General features: G+C 39.6%; 1 protein-coding gene across 3 annotated transcripts in view; it reads left to right on the top strand.

Annotated features, from left to right (window-relative positions):
* Nucleotides 1-17,416, top strand: part of grik4 (glutamate receptor, ionotropic, kainate 4) — a 166,127-nt gene that overhangs the window by 44,333 nt on the left and 104,378 nt on the right. The window contains exon 3 of one of the 3 annotated variants that reach the window (XM_037266951.1): nt 3,240-3,350. The exons of the other annotated variants lie outside the window; for them this stretch is intronic. The gene's annotated coding sequence lies outside the window, so the exon portion shown is untranslated. The remainder of the gene's footprint in view (nt 1-3,239; nt 3,351-17,416) is intronic. 3 annotated transcript variants of the gene reach the window in all.

Genomic DNA, 17,416 nt, shown 5'->3' with positions numbered 1-17,416 from the left:
TTAAATGAACAGGCGGTGTGGGTGTACTATATTTTACAACATACTCGAAAGTAGCGCTGTTGCCGCTGATGATAACGAGAGGCTCCCTCTCGGGGTGCTGAATGTTTAAATGCCACACTTTGGAAGTGTTGACTTGGGCAAAATGCCATCCCTCCATTGAAACTGAATGAACTTGCTGCTTTATAACACAAAAGCCAGAGGGAGAGAGCAGATAAAAGGCTAATTTACTATGTCAAATACTTTGTCATGCTAATGTTCCGGTCCGTTGAAGGGAATGTAAAGTTATTAAACAAAGATTTAACGTACTATCCAGCTTGTTTGTTTCGCTGAGCAAGCAACATGACCGAGTAGATTTTGAGTGGTCTTTTGGTTGCTATTAACCTCCCTTTGCCAGGAAATAATGCGTGCATGTCAAGATTTGCACTCTTAAAAAGTCAAAAAAATAAATCTGCTTCACATTTGCCATTCCAAAATAGACACGCAAGCACGCCGAGTCCTTAAATCCATTGTTAATAAATACTATAAATAACATTTTTCTCAGTCACATGCTGTTTATGCACAGCTCAATAAAAAGTAATTATATTGAAATCTTTTGAGACTTTTGTGATTAAATGTTATATAAATATATTTCACTTGAATAGACATAGATTTAGTTTGTACAAATTGGCTAAGAGAACCCACAAATTTGATGTTCACAAAACATGACTTTTGGGATGCGTGAGCAAATTTTCTAATCCTTTTTATTGGAATGTTTGTTTTTCAGCACTTTAAATTCTGATATTCCAGCCACTCCAAATGGTCAAATTGTGCGAATATGGAGCCACGGTATCTCACATTGTCAACTTGAAGGTTTCTTTTTGTTTTCATGAATAATGTAAAGCAAGCAATGGTGGGCAGCTACATCAAGCACTCTTTTTCTCGCTCGACCAGATTTTGTTACTTCAGATGAGACACTCTAGAAAACCAGCCTTGACATGTGCAAAACAAATAAAATAAAACTCCCACGTAATGTGGAAACATGGCTTTTTGAAGCACAACTTCAGTTAGATGCATTGGGATTTTTTTTTCCTCTCTCTCACACAGCAGATCAGCAGATCTCCCTCAGATCAGCCATCAGTCACTCACCCTAGAGATTCTAGTTTGGAAGCCATACACCAGTGATTTCAAGATGACACAACTAAAATCAACGCTCACATTTTCTAAAAACAAAATCCTCTCATTAATGGGGCTGCAATAAACAGTGGTGCTACAGATACGAGTGACAGGATTTTCAAAATAAGAGCCAAGTCAAGCTCACTTTTGCTGTGAGTTGCGAGTAAATGTTTGTGATTGTCAAACTCAACGTATCTGACTTCACAAAATGTAGTAATCTTGCAGCTATAGTGAACAGTTCTTCCAAAAGTCAAGCTGTTTACACTCTTAATTAAATTTCAACGAATCACAATTATCGTATTTTCTGGACTATAAGGCGCACCGGACTATAAGGCGCACCTTCAATGAATGGCCCATTTTAAAACTCCGTCCTTATATAAGGCACCCGGACGATAAGGCGCACTATTAATGCATCATGTCAGATTTTTAATCCAAATCAAATCAGTATTTCAACTTCAGACGAAACAAATGACTTTATAATCACAAAATAATGATCCATAGTTTTTTTGATTCATGACTCATAGTCTTCAGCGGGCCACTTATGATTAATTTCATCACACAATGCTTCGGGCCAGTTTAAATTTAGGAATTTGGTCCATATATAAGACGCACCAGACTATAAGGCGCACTGTCGGCTTTTGAGAAAATTATAGGTTTTTAGGTGCGCCTTATAGTCCGGAAAATACGGTACATTCTACTACTTAATGCTAACATACGAGATGAGCCAACGATTAGCATCTGGTGGTGTTACAATACCAATTAATGGATATTATCTTTGAAGATATATTCTAAAGTATGTTATTCTCATTAGGAGGAAACAACAAGACATTCACAGAGTCAAGAATGGAATGCAGGTCTTTGGAATGTCCACATGTTTTCAACCACACACTGTAAAAATCAATGGTGGCCTAGCAGATGGCGGCGGTATCACGGGGGGGCATGCCGCGTTCACCTCTTTATGCTGCACGGTCTCCTGGGAAATCCAGAAAGACTGTCTGCTATAATCAGTGTAGTCTATGATGCACACACGGTGTTTGACACGGGTGGCTCTGTCCTGCAACCAGTTAAAAGTGCGGCCTCGACGGAGCAAACCAACATAAGAAACTGGAATGTATCAAGCCGAATCTGCTTCATGAGGCTTCTGAGTTGCTGTAGATGGCAAACCTTCTGATTCCAAATATTCGGAAGCCAATCACAGCGACATTTATTTTAAAAGGAGATGACAAGACATTCACGGAGGAGTAAATTAGGAAGCATTCTGTTGCTTTGTATTCTGACTCAGCCGGAGCAAATTGCTTCCCTTTTCCTTTCCAACCTTGACAATTACGCAAATATATTACATAAATGTATGTCAGTCTGAATCCCGCTGCTGCACATCTTCGATCACCCTCCAACGTTTGTTTTAATTCCAGCGAGCGAGCGTCCGTGGTTTTTGACTGGCCATTTGGCTCGCATAATGACATCTCATTAGCAAGGCTCACCGGCAGAGCTTGGCAGAGCTCACAATTGTGTCAAAATTGCTGATAATTGTGACTAGCGCTGTGATCAAAACATTGCCAAGGATTTTTTTGCTTTGAAAGAGCTTGCTCACTCATCATGATGAATTGGTTTCTAATTGACAAAAGTAGGTATTGATGATGACAGCGCAATAAATCACTCAAGGCCACATAAGCTGATGGTGCAGCAGAATCGTTAATATTGTAAATTAGCAAAATATTTTTAGCACTCCTCATTGGTCAGTGAATATTAGTGGTTCTTTGTGTTTGTTTAATATCAGACTGCTTAAATTTGTGACCTGCCAGAACACAGGTTTCATGATGGGGACAGTTTAGTCTGCTAATATTTCATCTGAGTCGGGATTGTTGTTCCCCATCTCGCTGCACAGAACCGACCGTGTTTGACTTTAAAGGTTCCATTGCATTCTGCGCCAACTCGTTGGCTCCTCGTCGTCTTTGTGCCACCGCATCCAAAGTCCCAGAGCGAGCGGAAGAGTAGCTATTGCACATACTCCGAAAGAAGTGACTTTGTTCGTCAAACAAAAATACAATAGCCTTATCTGAAGCTACTCAGTTTTTTTTTTCTCGCAGCACAGCAATGTCTAACAAAGGGGCTGCGGTCGCTGTGATTTCCCCCGACGCCTCCTCCACTGCGATGCTACGCTACGGTACCTCTGGTGGAAAAAGACTCTGGTAGTCAAAGTAAGTTCAGACCTGCAGAGCAACCGGGAAATTATATGTGCACACAAGACACACCAGGATACTCGCACGGAGACATAAAACCCCGGTTGTAAAAGCTATCTTTCAAGAAACAGAAGAATAGTAAAGGTGAAGAAACAGGCTTTTTACACGTAGGTACTGCTCGGCACAGCCGGCAGATTAAATCAGCAGCTTAACTTGTTCTCAATTAAAATGTGGAGCACAGCAAGCGTTCACCTTCTCCCTCTCCTTTTCAATCACAGTAGTACCTCACTAGGTTTAACCGTCCTCTTTGATTTTTCGAGATAAATTACTAAAACTGTCGGTGAGATGTCATAAATAATGTTCTTGGTGTGTCACCAAAAACTATGTCCAGCAACTATAAAATGCCTCGGAAATCTCAAGCAAGGTTATGACAAATTTTTGGGCCATGCGATCAATAAATCTCGGCCTTTTACTGTTTGAAGCAAACTTTTATAATCAATGGAGGAATTTTAATCGTCATATATTGGGAATGTGCAGCTGGCCAAAACAAAACAGTCCGAAGGTTATCCAGTTTGTAACCGCTGAAGAGATTCCAAACGGTCTTTGGTGTTGGAAAGGATTATTTTGCAATTATTGGCTGTTTGCACCAAAAGCGCCATTCATCTAACACAGACCCTGAATTAGATCAGAGGTTGCTTGAAATGGATATAAATCAGGGACCTTTGAGATGTTTCAATGGGCCTGGGATATCAATCCTAGGAAATACGACCAAAAATCAATTCTCTTGCTTTTGGACTGCGTAGCAAAGCAAAGAGTGACACAACTGCTGGTAGGGGCGGAGTCAGAAGCCGAAGTGAGGTGCTGAAATGAAACTGGAAGAAGCAAAGGAAAGTGCAGTGTGTAGGTGGCTCCCACACAGCTCAACTGGGCTCAGCTCGGCTTAACCAGCCTCGCATTCGCTTCCACGCTACGGCCTGTGTGCCTGAAATCTCCACGGAAGGGACACATCAAAGCCAGGGCATGAGGCCACCGGTGGGCTTAGGCGAGCAGCGCACATGTACAATAATGTGCGCAAACACAAAAAGCAGCTAAATGCTCTCGCTCCTTTGGCTTCCCATTGATTGTTTCTATATTGCTCCTGTTCTCCCCGAGCTACGCAGTCTTCACCATAAAAAGGCAGCCGCTACTGGCACGGCATTTAACAGTTCGAAAAGACCAGCCTGCAGCCAAATTCTATGCACAAAAAGACAAAATGGAAAAGCAGCTTTTACAACAAGTACGCATTTGTTTAAAAGGGGAATAGAGCTTTGTTTGATTTGAAAATCGTGGTTCTATAAAAAGTCAGACCGTCATTGTGCACGTATTTCGGTTTGTCTCAATTTGTTTTTAATGATGGTTATCATATTTTACGGACAATTAAGCATTAATAGGCGCGGTTTTAATTAAAGTGTCGCTAAAGACGTCTAATTTTTGTGTAGCAATGCAATTTAAATAGTTGTACCCATCATTGTCTTCCATTGTAACAATTTAAAGATTGGATCGAATTGGATAGTAGGACTTCATTCCTCATGATTCATAGATATCAACAGGAAGTACGTAGTCCTTGTTGCGGTTGTTAATTGTTAGCTGTTAGCCTGATAGCGGTTACTTGCCGGTCAGATTGACAGCGAGGAATTAATAGAAAGGAATTTATATGAACTGAAATGCTGAAATCATACGTAGGGCATACATTTGACATCAACGTGCATCTAATTATCTCTTGGAGGAAAGCCTCGTCTCTGGATGAACAGTTAGCACAGACACTGACATCAGGGACTAAATCTCTCCTCTGCTCTTGAATCTATAAAAAGTCAAATTGATGGGAAAAGAGAGTCCCACCTTCTTCCCCAATTTTCTTCCCTTCTGTTTCATGTCTTACAAGAGCTTCCTCCCATATGCCCAAAACATTTATTCTCGCTTGGACATAGACTCTAATTTGCCCGTAGGTGTGAATGTGATGGTTGTCTCTGTGTCAGTCCTGTAATTGACAGGTCATCAGTTCAAGGTGTACTCTGGTTTTCGCCCTAATGCTACTGGGATGGAGTCCAGCTATCCGTGACCCTGAGCAGGATAATTGGTAGTGAAAATACATGGATCAATGGGATGTCTATCAGGGGCATAAAGTGGGGGTTGGCAGTCACCCTGGGTACAAATTTGGGACCACGACGGAAATGCATACTCGGAGTACAGGCATAGCCATCTTGCAGCCCTTGTTTATTGTCGTCGCTTTGATAAATTCAATATATTTTTGCCATGAATTCTGTTTTACCGTGTTGTTTTATATTTGGAACTCGGGAATATCTGACGAGGAACAACAGATGGAAATTAGCCTATAGCTACAATCTGGCTTGTTTATATCTCTGCATCTTGTATGTTAATGGCGTTTATTAACTTGTGTTTTCTAATAAATACATTTAATTGAATTTACTGTATTTTCTGCACGATAAGGCGCAACGGATTATAAGGCGCACCTTCAATGAATGGCCCATTTTAAAACTTTGTTCATATATAAGGCACACCGGATTATAAGGCACATAGAATAATAACTCAACGTTGCTCAAACTTTAATGCAATCACAATATAGTAAAACTCGAAATCGTTTAAACAATCACAATATATCAATAACTCAACGTTGCCCAAACGTTAATATCACACAACACACAAAATAAACACGTAAAGCTTACTTTAGTAAGTTAGTCCTCATCCACAAATCTATATTGGTCCATATATAAGGCGCACCGGATTATAAAGCGCACTGTCGGCTTTTGAGAAAATTGGAGGTTTGTAGGTGCGCCTTATAGTGCGGAAAATACGGTATGCAATTGTCTTGAAATGAAGGATTACACCAGCTATTTAGCGTGTCTACAGTAGCTAAAATAACCGTGCTAGTATCTAGCTAGATAACATGGCGAACTAGCGTGCTAACATCGCATTCTGACTTGACAATATGCAGAAGAGCAGAGAAGAATCCACTCATTTTCGTAGCCTAAGTACATTTAGCGTCAAGAATGAATTCCTCTGCCTTTGGTCATTCTTGTTTTCATTGAGTGTTGGTTGACATTTTTAATTTAGTGTGACATGCGTTGGCGTGTATTTTGGTGCAGACAGTAATGCTTGCTGCCAACTTGAGCAATCCCCTTAATTTTTCATCAAACCTCATCAGTCAACTCACATTTCCATTTGTCATTTTTAAAGTGACAATTGCACAGCACTTGCAAGCATGACTGTTGAGTGGAGGTCTCGTTAATCAGGCCCTTGGGCCAGACATTGTATTATGTCACAGCTTGACATATCTTTAATGACAACCGCCACTTTAATGCTTGCACACAAATCAAAGTAATTGACAGCCACTCAGGTTAGCTGACGCGTTTTGCACTTCGCCATTTTCAGACGTGTGTGTGTAAATGGTGATTTGTTGCATTGTAGACATTTATGGAGAAGTATGTTTATTTATTTATTTTCCCAAGAGCTTTGCCATTGTTTGTATTGTTGCTGCTCAGTAAACGCAATGCATTGATCTGTAAATAGACGAGAACAAGCACCTATATTCTGTGTCTTATTATGCTCACATGACAATTGTGTTTTAAACCTTGCATGGTTCACTAAAGCCATAGAAAAACGTACAATTAGAACAGATTTCGGGATTTTACTTCTTCTCAACTGAATGAAAACATTCATGATAGTGTTTGTGTTTGACCACGAGAAATATGAGAATTAAGACTGACTGCTTAAATGACTCTTCCTGCCTTGACGTCTCCTTCCAACCCATTGCGTTATTAAACTAAGAGACGCTGCCAAAAATGTCAAATCGAATATTTTTCTTGCTCCATCTCTCGATTTATTATCCTCGGTTTTGTGTGTATCCTTGACAAGCTTGTGTTCACGTGTCACAACATACAGAATAAAATGTTTAGTAAATGTGGGCTTAATTGCATAAATTACAAAGATAGCAAACTGTTGAATGTATATACCAAATTATACATACTGACGAACAGTGGAATAATTTACAGTCAATTGTTATATTATGCTCTCCTGTTTGCCACATATGTTAATTAAGGTCTGTCTTTATGTCATGTACATACAAAAGTTGCATTTTTTTTCCCAGTCAATTTCCATATTGTACCCTCTTCAAGTAATTACTAGATTTACGTATGTTTCCGCATTTACTACATTTAAATCCATTTTAATTTTATTTCCATATGACCTCATCTTATTACACATTATTATTATTTACAGTATATGCAAGTCTAAGAGTTGACAAGAGCAGTTGCCTAGCAACAACTTTGTATTCCGGTCGCTTCCTTTCCCCAACTGTAATTATTTGAATACACATGTAATCAAAAATAATGTCATAACATTTTCATCTGGGAAAAAACATTTTGTCATTGACATTTAATTGCATACAACAAACCCAATACATTTCTGTCTATAATCTGACAGAGTGGGAATTAAACACCACATGGCGAGTGACACGCAGAGGTACTGTTTGATGGAGCATTTTATTCCTCTAGTAAAAAAAAAAATGGTTTCAAATTGAATAAGAGTCTGCTGGGCAGAGGTGAGCTGCGGGATGTTGTAATCTCTTTAAGGAAATGTTTGTGTGATCTGCATATCTTTACATTGACTCCGTGATAGTAGAAGCAGATATTATATACACTATTGTTACTCCGCTTTAAAAGAACAGATGAGATTTTCCTTGTAATGCTGATCTGGATTTTTTGATCCTAACAACTAAAGGACTGTCCGATTTTCTTTTCAATTCATTTACCTATTTCAAGTACACTTACATGAGAATGGCTAGTAAATTGGGAGACTCATTATTCAAGGTACTACTATACTTGAAGTTTTCTTTTTAGTCTGGGAAGCAACTTGAAAACTTTTGTACCCAAAAAACTAAAGGACTGCTAATTGCAAGCAGTATAACAAGTCTCTCCTGTCTTACAGGATTACCTTGCTTGATCCTGCCTGGCATTATCACCACCCTGACTTAATTTAAAGGGTGGTTATTCTTTGATGAATGGAAATTAAAGCTAATCCCAGTTACCCTGCCCTTTAGCATGGACGCCAACCCTTGCATACACATTAGCTTCCACAATGGTAATCACATGGAGTCAATACGGAATGTAATGTAGTAAAAACAGCATTTGGATTTAGGTGATTAAATGTGATGGGATACAGACATATCCAAATCTGCATTTGTTGTCAATAAGATCAGAAGGATCAACGAGCTAATGACAAATGTGCACCGTTTGGCAGCTCGATTTTATGAGCAGCCAACCGTCTGCTTTTGCTGGTGTTCAAACTTCGAATCGCTGGTGTCATGGATGAAACAATGAAAATGTTTTTAGCTTCGCAAAACTCCAATTTTATTTTCTATATTTGCGTTATGTTTTCGTGTATACTTGTGACTAGAAAGCGAAGTGTGTGGAGTCTCTGTAGCCAGTGAACAGGGCTTGCGAGAGCCTCTCAAAATGGCTACAGTCTGTTTTACTGTTGTTTTTCTCTCATTTAAGCAATCGGCCTCTTCCTTGAAAATCACACCATGTTTTTATGGTTCAGAAAATACTGGAATATATTGTGTGTGGAGCCTCAAAACCAGATAAAGGGTCGCAGCTGTGCAGTTAGAGCATGACGGTAGATGTGTAGTGCTCAATTGAGTCACCGACTGTATTGTTTTTCCTCAACGGTCCGCTTCAGTCGCATTTGGCGGCTTTAAAATATGCAAAGACGTCATTGGGAAAAAAACATTACTTTTATAACTTTGGACTGGACTCAATATACTGTAATTCTCAGGAGTCAGAGAGAATATGACACATTAACATTTTAATGAAAGATATTGCATGCTTTTCATCTGCATGTTTAAAAAAAAAAAAAAAAAAAAAAGGGAAGCATTCAGTGAGAACCTCAGTTGTCGAGGATTAGAGTTCGAAGAGTGTTTTTCTTTCTCCATTATGGTCTGGTTGTCCTCTAATGAATGAGTACCGGGATTCTTTATTAAAATCTAAATCTCACTTCATGAATATCAAGCTAATGCAAATTTTGAGCGTCACCTGCTCTCTTTGGTACGGACGCTCACCGTCGCTTACCATTTCCTTTTAGTGTCTTGCATTTGATCGACATCTGGAATATATTTTACAGTTAATTATTAGATGGCCTTCTTCAAGACTTTTGTGACTTCATACCTATTACTGCTTGTGATGCGATGTCTAATGAAAAAGACCTTTTTCTCACGGCCGCACAGTCTCACAATCGCTCAATAAGCAAAGTCGATTCAATGGCTTCCGATGACAGATGATTAGTTTTGCAAAAATATCATTTGGAAGATGAATGGAAATTTTGGTGTAAGTAATGTTGAAAGATACATTTGAATACATTTGATGGTGGCAGTCGCAATACACAACCATTTCCTCTTCTATGGTTATCGTTACACTTTTTAGATTCGCCATCAATGGTACTCTTACTCTAATTTTCTCTTTCCCAGATTGATTTGATGAAACTTTGTGACATAATCCACATGTTCAAAGACAGTATATGTACTTAAAAAGTATTTTAAAGACTAGTTTTGAGTAGGAGGCATCGTTGTATATCGAAAACAGCAATTCTGTGTCCTCTGAACATACTACTTTCCATGCATACCTGTAATGGGATGCCACAGTCTCCCTGCTGCCATGTCAATGGTCATTATTTCAAAACACCTTCAGAAATTCACTTGTAATGAGTTGTCTGTCTAAACGACACGATTAGATCGGCTCTTTTATATGAACACATGATAGAGGTAGTCCAGGGAAAGAACTGCCTCAGATGTCCGATCACAGGCAACGTTTTTCTTTTTCTTTTCTTCATCTGACAAGATACACACGCACTCCCGATCTTTTTATCTGTGTGCAAATTAGCTGATGTATGCACACATCCCTGAGTGTAATGGGAAAAAACGTTCGCCCCCTCGGCTACGGAGAAATCACCCTTCATCCCTCCTGTCGTCTTTTCAGTCCCCTCCCTCTACATTTACCTTCACATTGCATTTTACCGTCCCCTCATCTCGCCTTCTGTGTCATCTGTGCCGTGAGACGGAACTATAATAAGCCACATTTCAACCAAGCTGTACGATGTACCCTGCGCCAAAAATCAGTCTACGCACTATATAGTATAATATAAAACATGAACTACAGGTGGATTCTGTTTTACTATATGTTCCACATTTTATTTTTTCACTCGTAAAAAATGCTCATGGCATGTCAAGGTCAGCCCACCATACATAGAACAGTCTTAAAAGATATATGACAGTGGCATCTGGTTATTATCTGCTGCCCTTCAGAATGCCCTCCTTTGTGGCAAACAGCGTCTAATGTGTGCTTTTTCTCCTCAAAAAATACAAAAATTGCTCCCATCCCTTTAATTCCCTTCATTTCTCTTCCATTTTTCTTTAAAGGCATCCCCCCGCTAACACTAGCTGCTGTCCAGCAACCTTGACTAAAACAAAAGCTCACCCGTGATTAAGCAGAGTAATCCTGTTTCTGTGACAAAATATGGCCGCCATAGATCACACAGCCTCGTGAAATGAATCACTAGAAATTGTTGTTGCATTACCAGAGGCTTAGATGAGAAGTCAAGTGCATGCATTGCATATCCATGCCAAGATTATGCCTCTAGAATCTATTGCTGCAGACCTTTACATAGCTCATTAATCATGAAAATGAATCTTTTGGGTCGTTCAATTAGGAGATAGAAGGCTACAACTTGTATACCGCTGGTTTTGTATTTAAGAATAAATGGGAAGTTCATTTTAGTGAGACTTCAACTATTTTAATGAGAAAACCAATAAGGTCCATTTGCAGACTGAATACCAATGCTTATGGGTGTGTTGTATTAGCAAAGACAAATGATTCTCCTTGTTGCGCAGGATAAACTTGGCAACCTATCTGGAGCCGAATGCACCCTGGAGTAAAGTCCAAGCATTCGTTGATGTTTTGTTTTCTGCTCCTATTTCTGTATATTTGCGCGTTATAAGTGTGAAAATGGAAGATTACATTGGCAGCAGTTAATTGACTGTTCAAGTAGATGAAAATGTGTCGATGAACGTGAACTTAACCAAATGAAGCTATCCAGGGAATGATCCAATGTCTAAATGATGAGTGGGCGGAAGTGGAAGTATGATTGCCCAACCTGACCTGACCTTTGTGCTCAGTATTTATAATATGGACAAAAGTGAACGACACTTGACAGATTACAATTACCGGAACTAAAAATGGAAGAAAATGGAGAGTTGCTTTTCCCTGCTCGTCTTCTGGGCATATTTTCAACAAGATTTAAGTGTTTGATGTCATTGAGATGTTCAATATTTTATCACGTTAATGGATTCTTCAATCCCAAAATGTAATTGGATCATTTTTTTTTCACCTCTATAGGTGACTTTTCAAACTGACATTTCCACTGAACATATTTTCGTATTCTTGATCCATTCTTCAAATGTGGATTAGAGTGACCAGAGGGTCGCTTGGATCATTTTTTTTCACCTCTATATGTGACTTTTCAAACTGACATTTCCACTGAACATATTTTCGTATTCTTGATCCATTCTTCAAATGTGGATTAGAGTGACCAGAGGGTCGCTGCCACGTGTTATTTGACTGACTGCAGCAGACAAGCTGCCAGTGCGTCAAACCCAAGGGAAGGAGAGACTTTATAAACTGATGGCGATGTGACCGGACAGTGTACTTTGGTACACAAAGCATTGAGAAGAGCTAGATGAGGTGGCCTGGGTATCCGTTGAGGATTTTTCCTATACACCTCTCTGGGATCGTCTTTGGGTCCTCCAGGATAGAGAAAATGGCTACGGAGAGGAACGTCTGGTTTAAATCCAGATATTATTTCTTAGTCTGAAAAAATGTATGTATTCCTTCCATTCCTGAATAAGTTGCATCGGTCTTGGAGCAATAGTATGGTGCTTTATTTGCAGCCTCAAACGCTAACCTCCATTATCCTGCACCCTGCAGGTACAAGCCATTTCTCTTTCCGACTATGCGGAGTTACAGAGGTAAACTAAATCTGTGATCGTTTTCCAGCCCGGCCACTTTGATTGATGACCGGAATGGCTGTTTAATATGATGGTTGGGTACCATAGAAACCTTCGAGAACTGTGAGCGGACACATGGTCCTGACTGCTCTGTCTGCTTTTCCTCTTTCATTAGGCTGAGTGATTGGTGGTAAACTGAGCTGGTTGACTTTGATGCTTTTAGGTAAAACAACTCACGTAAAATGGGATGACAGATAATGGACGTTGCGTCACTAATGTTCGCCTGAACGTATTGTACAATGGATTCGGTTGATGTGCCGGTTTCTCTAAAGTCGACAGGAGTTTACTTTTCTGCAACTCAATATGTGTGTTTGCCTCTTCCATCACTTTAAACTTCATCTTATGCTTGCGGTTCTCTTCCTAAATCTTTTATGGTGAAAATCATCAGAGCTACCTGAAGGGCGACAAACCTTTTTGAAATATCTCCAGCACTTTTACACCTGTTGCCAACAGCCCGCACAATTTGTTAGTGAGTCAATATGCAATTTAGCACATATACTGTAAAATAGATATTTTTTTATATTGTTCTTTGTGCTTTACTGGCTTTCATCAGTCACATCTTTGACAGACTCAGAGAACGATATATCGGGGCTATCAATTATGTGATGCTAATAGCACAATATAGTTTAACGGGTCAACTTATTTCGTAGGGTTACTACTAGTTTTTCGTGGGATCACAATTCAAAAGCAATATTTCATTTCCATTTGTTGATTCTTTTTTTATTTTCATTGTAATTAATACTTCTGTCAGTTTGGAATTGTTTCAGTGACCGCTGTGTGTTCTTATACCAGCAATTTTCTGCCAGTGTGTTAATTTCTCATCGTGACAGTCTCAGCAGCAGCAGCAGAGTAATTAGTTGCGCTACACGTGCCAAGAAGAGCAGCCTTTAGTTAATTATATAAGATACTTGACCCACATCGGTTTCATACGGTATTGAATTAATCTACAATGCACTCACTCTTGACCCCATAAGCAGCAATGGCCATCATGCTTCGTGTCTTTATAACGCAAGAGTTACCAGACAGATTTTATGGAACTGTCGTCATTCGTTCTTCCGCTTTTTGTCCCAATAAACGCTGTATTCCAATTCCAAATTTCAGTAAGCATGTCTGCAGTAATAATGATTGCCGTTTCCTCTCAGGGTACTGTATTTTCCGGACTATAAGGCGCACCGGACTATAAGGCGCACCTTCAATGAATGGCCCATTTGAAAACTTTGTCCTTATATAAGGCGCACCGGACTATAAGGCGCACCGCACCATTCATGCATCATGTCAGATTTTGAATCCAAATCAAATCATTCTCCATTTTATCTTTTTTATTTCAACTTCAAATGCAACAAATTACTTTATAATCACCAAATAATGATCCATAGTCTTTTTGATTCATGATTCATAGTCTTCAGCGGGCCACTTATGATTGATTTCATGACACAATGCTTCGGGCCAGTTTAAATTTAGGAATTTCGTCCAGGCGCACCGGACTATAAGGCGCTGTCGGCTTTTGAGAAAAGTTTAGGTTTTTAGGTGCGCCTTATAGTCTGGAAAATACGGTATTTATGGTTGCAATTTTGACCTACTAGTCACAGAAAAGTGTGTGACCTAAGAGCATGGTGTCCCCAACTAACACAGCAAAATAAACAACCCGAGTGGCCGTCCTGTCGATACCCCCGTAATTGTAGCATCAGATGAAAGTCGGGATTGGACCTCATTAGAGGAGCGCTAAGAGGTCTGAGTCTTCTCGGGACTTGAAGTTGAAAGTAGATAAAATAAGAACCCGGTTGATGATGACCACCTGTGTACAATGTTCTTTAGTATTACAATAAACTGTCCTGCACTGTGTAGATTTTTTTTGGGCACAGTTAACAACTATTTCATTCTTCCGAGTATATTTTGTTGACTGTACATTTGCAGTAGCTTTGAAAGGACTCTCTTGACTGCAATATAATTGGACTTTAGCTTCCTCCTTAACATTTCCATCTGCATTAATCCATTAATAGTTTTTTTATTGACAATAAATAGTAACAGAAAAGCGTGCTTCAGTACTGTATATGTGATTATAAAATAGTTTTACCTGGGAGAAGTGCACCGAGTCGCTTTACTTTACAATACAGGCCATGTCAATAAAACACGTTGACATTTATTTTACCGGGAGCTTTTTGCTTAAAGACCCGTACTGCTTGACATTCAGCATTTTCAGAATCAGCCGGCGTGTGTTTGATGGAATAATATTAGTAAACAGCTTTCATAAAACAGACCTAATTCAAAATGTCAACTCTTGAATATTGTTGGAAGTTCTAATAGCATGTTTAAGGGGTTAAAAGATAAAACAGGTGCCGATTGAATTTATTTTCACTATGATGGGCCTGGGAAAAGTACTGTGGGCTTCGAGGCCGGTCCCAGAGCTCGTTTGTCAAAAATAACAACCAGTGATTTGGCATTCCATAAAAGATATTAACAACAATTTTTTTTTAAAACTACAAATTTAGTTTTGCTGATGTTAATGTGTAGTTTTATATTGGCAGTATTGACATTACAGTTAAAAAGCCAAGTGTGCATTAAGGCATACTTTTTTTTTTTTTAGCCATGGGTGGTAAAATACAACTTGCAACAATTGAAATCTCCGAAGCACTTGCATTCCATTTATGTGCAGAAAAAGAATAACTAACGAAGCTAACGCCGACATAAATTGCTGTGCTAGCTCCTTAACCAATGCAGCTGTTAAAGCAGAGTGACAAGCTGTTACAATTTAGTGGCACATTGATTTTGAAATGAACTTTGTTTCCCTCCAGCGCTATCTGCCAAGCGAGAGGCGTCATTGCTGGAATCTGCAGACGAACTGATTTTCAGACTCGTCTGTTTGGTATTTTCTATACCTGCTCTTGGCGTTCTGAATTTTTATAGACTGAATGTGACAGTATCAGCACGTTGACCATTTTGTCAGTGCAGGTTGGGGTGAAACGCAGCAGTTTTGTGCTTTTGCGCTCTCATCTCAGTCACCAACACCGAGTGTAGCGATGGAGTCGAGGCTCACACTCGAGTGGTGACGGATCAGATGAGGGTGTACTATTTGGTAGCCATTCATTCTTTGATTCAAGCATGCCTTTTTCCTCTTGTCCTTTCTGCTGTCATCTTCTTCATGAAATAACACTGATTTCAGCCTCTCCACAGGCCACTTGTGAGGCTACACAGCCATTCCCTCCGGCCCCCTTCTATGCTCGGAACATTTCACCAATCAGTCACAATTGTTAGCTTGGCAGGAAAAGTTCCCGTTTGAAAGGAATCAAATGGAATAAGTCTTTAATTGTCACAGAATGGAAAATATCAATTAAAATAATTAATATGAAGGAAAATTCATATGGTTTTAAAGCTAAGCTATTCGAGGAATTGCTCGCGAGGACCTTGGATGTCTTGCGCGTATTACCGTATTTTCCGCACTATAAGGCACACCGGATTATGAGGCGCACCTTCAATGAATGGTCCATTTTAAAACTTTGGCCATATATACATAAGATATATACATTTGGCCCGCGGGCCAGACTTTGGACACGCCTGCTGTAGTGGCTCAATATTGGTCCATGTATAAGGCGCACCTGATTATAAAGCCCACTGTCGGCTTTTGAGAAAAATTGGAGGTTTTTAAGTGCGCCTTATAGTGCGGAAAATACGGTATGTCGCGCTTGCTAGCATGCGAGAAGTGTTTAAAATTACGTGCAATTTTCGAGACTCATTTTAAAGGGGAAACATAGTTCCATACATAAATAATTATCTACGGCTTTTCCAAAAGGTAATCTCATAACAACTCAGTTGGATCTCGAGGCAATTTCCCTGATGTGCCATTACCTCAGTTTATTCTGACTCTGCCTGATTGCTCATTGTGGAATGTGTTGAAAGAAGGGACTGCATAAAATATATGGACGGGAGGGCAGAGCGGGCCCTGTGCTGCTACAATGGCTATCGATTAACAGTTTGTTACTGCCTCTGGTCCTGCCCGACTGAACGTGGTGTGAGCTGACATAGGTGGGCAAAAGAGGAGGGTAATCTTGATGGCCGGCTTTAATCTGAAATTGTCTCCCTTTCGCTGCTCGTCTTCAGTGCGAGTCGAAAAAAGTTATAGTATGTTGAGATTTATCATGGTCAGTTTGTATTTTATTTTGGATTTTTGACAAAGAGCTTTTTTTTTTTGTTAAAAGCGTTTTTGTTTCGTTAATGAAAACATTTTTTCCATTCTAGTTTTTTTTCAGTTTTCAATAACTATCATTTGGAACTGGCAGTCTACAATTATTTTTGTTTTTGTTTTTCTTCAACCACACGCTCTTAGTTAGACAATAGAAAAACAAAAACAAGATGACTGAATAAATGGATGAATCAACAATAACATCACTCCACTTAAGCAGACTTCATTTCTGCAGTCCATAATTTGCTTCCCACTCATACCGCCACAATCCAGTAGGCGCCGAATTGGGTCCTACTGGGGAATTGGACAGTGACAGATGTTTTCCATACGCAAACACTTCAGCCAACTTCATTGTTTCCTCTCCTGTCTCAACATTTTAAACACTCTAATATTTTATTCTCTCAAATGTGAATCCTTACACTACTTGCATATTCATAATCTTCAACATAAATTACACAATACATGCTTGATGCCACTCCAGAGACTCCCAGTGGAACAATAATAAATATGACTAAGTTTTTTTTTCTCGTGCTGTGTATGTGGATCAGACTGCCAGATGTAGTAACCCATTTTGCGAGTGAATCGCTCTGCGTTTGATGTTTGATTGACAGTTGTGATATTTGAATTGTGTGTAGTGTCGCTGTGACGGGCACGTCAAGCAGCTGTCAGACTTTCCTGTCCTGTCAGTCAGATCCTCTTCATTCCGCCACGTTGAGACAGTGCAGACAACCTCGCCACTTGATTGCTAAGTCTGACCTCTCATTGTATTTTGTCTGCTGGGGCCTCTTACGGAAA

This window comes from Syngnathus acus, chromosome 13, assembly GCF_901709675.1.
Source record: "Syngnathus acus chromosome 13, fSynAcu1.2, whole genome shotgun sequence".
Taxonomy (NCBI): Eukaryota; Metazoa; Chordata; class Actinopteri; order Syngnathiformes; family Syngnathidae; genus Syngnathus; species Syngnathus acus.
The sequence above is the reverse complement of the archived record's forward strand: the minus strand, read 5'-3'. Positions and strand labels throughout refer to the sequence as shown.